Source organism: Pteropus vampyrus, unplaced genomic scaffold (genome assembly GCF_000151845.1).
Source record: "Pteropus vampyrus isolate Shadow unplaced genomic scaffold, Pvam_2.0 Scaffold290, whole genome shotgun sequence".
In the NCBI taxonomy this organism is placed as follows: domain Eukaryota; kingdom Metazoa; phylum Chordata; class Mammalia; order Chiroptera; family Pteropodidae; genus Pteropus; species Pteropus vampyrus.
Genome location: NW_011889071.1, coordinates 31,573 through 34,064, shown reverse-complemented (window position 1 = coordinate 34,064; position 2,492 = coordinate 31,573). Strand labels below are relative to the sequence as shown.

Here is a 2,492-nt window from a genome sequence, read left to right as displayed (position 1 = left end):
GTCATATAGGTAATTGGCAAGAATATTTAAGATTTAGAACAATGCTAGCCTGAGTTCGTCACATGCTGTATTCTAGGCGAGCCTCAATATTTTGATAAATTAGGTGAGACTCAAGAAATGTGTAGACATAGTCTTTGGATGTTAGGGAGGAATCTGAATAAGTTCTGCATCATATCCTTTGGAAGAAAATGGAGAAATGAGGGCTCTTTGATAGAAAACGACGCATGATAAATTTGTACCCTCTTGAAAAATTTACATAGAACGAGCTGGGTCACTAGTGTTTTGAGGACCGAGGATGTCTTTTATTTGCCCTGGTACACCAGCATGGAGCACATAGTATTTGCTGCAAAAATGTTAATATCCGACTGAATGAAGGAAAAAATATTGAAGTATGAGCTGGTTACTTGAACACTTCTGAGTAGGGACCGTGCTGAGAGAAACATTGCAAGTGGCTTCGGTTAAGGGTCCGTGGATATTTCTGGATTAAATACTTGCCGGCGGTGATAAGGTTGGCTCTGAATCTACTTTTTATTTAGAAACACACTAACGATTATTATCGGTTAGACTGAGACATTCGTGTCTTCACTGTAGGTAATTATATCTATAATGCGCAGAAAGTAGAATAATTGCTATGCTCTTTTAAAATTTGTTGAATGTGCCCAGATCTTTTGCAGAAGCGCCTCACATCACAAAAAGTTGAAAGTATTAGAGGCATTATCTAGAATGCAGTTATTTTCTGTATGTGATATAGTGACTAACTTGAGGTTGCATATTTAATGAGCTTGAAATACTTTAACTTAATATATCTAGTTTCATTTTACAATGAGCAAGAAAACTTTGACCTTACAATGAATGGAGCAGAGTTGGCAAGAATGGTGGATGGTAGTTTTGTGATGCAGATTTCGGCTAATGGACCATGTAATTAAGATGACCAATCGCTAATGCACTTGGAGAAAGTCCAAGAACTCTGATATGAAGCCTACCAATTACAGTACATTTCCCACTACTATCCAAGGGGATTAATAATTCTTTTCATTGGCTTTATTGAAATTCTTCAGCAAATTTAAGAATATTTCAATTCATAATGGAAGAAATAGTATTGTATCTACTCGTAAAGTACAGGAAATGAGAGAGGCATAGCTCATCTCTAAGTATCTATAATAGTTCTATCTGGTACTTCTTTATGTAATAGTACTTTCATAATTATATTTTATCTCACTGATATTGAGTGTATAGAAATGAATTTACAATATATTGATCTTTTTGTCAAGGATTAATAATATAAATAGAGGTGAAAGGCAGGGGATAACGTATATATGAGTTCATTTTTTTTAGATATATAGTTTCAGTAAGTAGTAAAGAAGGTTCCTCATAATTAGAGCGTTTTCTTCCCCTTCTTTATTTTTGCTGCTAGATCTTCCCCAGGTGCTCAAGAGATGTTAAAGGAAAAGATTGAATCACCAATAACCCGGTCATAGGAAGATTTTATTTTGAAAGGAATAGATTTAGTACTGACCTAAAATATAAGTTTTTGAAATCTCTAGTGATGAGCATTGTATATAATTTTTAATTTTGAATCAATGTATGATCATTAAAAGAATGCATAAATAATTCCTCCACTCTTCAATTAACTCTAATTGGGAGTTATTTGTTTTGATAGCAGTGCACAAGTCTAAAAGAAGATCGAAACACGTTTAGAAGAATGTCAACATTTATAATACCTGGGCGGTCAGAACTTGGCTGTTTGTCTTATTTTACCTTCCTTATTTTTCTATATGTTTCAAGTATTTAGGAATTTTTTTTTTTTAGGCGAGGCAACCTTTGGTTGACCTCACAGATTGCAAGGACCTTGTCAGCTTACAATCCCTTATTTATTTGTTTTTTCCGCCTACAGCACCTGGTCTTCCTAGGTGGTCTCCCATCCAAGTACTAACCAGGCCCAACCCTGCTTAGCTTCCGAGATCAGACTGGATCGGGTTTGTTCAGGGAGGCATGGCCGTAGACTAGGAATTATTAAAAACATTTATTATGTCTTATTTTTATATTGTTGTTTTTTAAAAAAAATATTAACAGTTCTGTAGCCTTTATTAAATGTTTTTATGTTCATGCAGTACTAAGGGGTGGGAATATAGCTATGTGTGAAAACATACATAGTTTTTCTTTTTTTCCAAGTGCTTCCTCTGAAAAACACATAAACATGAACCAAGCTAAAATAAATACATTTTTAAATTCATAGCTGAGGAAAGTAAAGGAAATCGTCAAATTCTTCCTCTTTCCCTAACAACGCAGGAGCATTTAAAAGTGTCATCAGAAATGCAGGCCAGTATGAAGTCCGGAGCATCTCTGGGGCCCGCAGAAGGAAAACACGGCGACCTACCAACCCGGAATTTTAGGGAAAAATAGCTAAGTGGGAATCAGGATGTTAGGTCTTGGGCCTATGGAAGTGGAGGAAGTCAGTAGAATTTCCATAAAATCTTGCTTCTCTGAAGGCG

General features: G+C 35.5%; 1 non-coding gene across 1 annotated transcript; it reads right to left on the bottom strand.

The window, feature by feature from the left end:
- Positions 1-1,885: 1,885 nt before the first annotated feature.
- On the bottom strand, positions 1,886-2,004 carry LOC111729933. Its single transcript, XR_002776469.1, has one exon. It is a non-coding gene; the product is annotated as a 5S ribosomal RNA (ribosomal RNA).
- Positions 2,005-2,492: the final 488 nt, after the last annotated feature.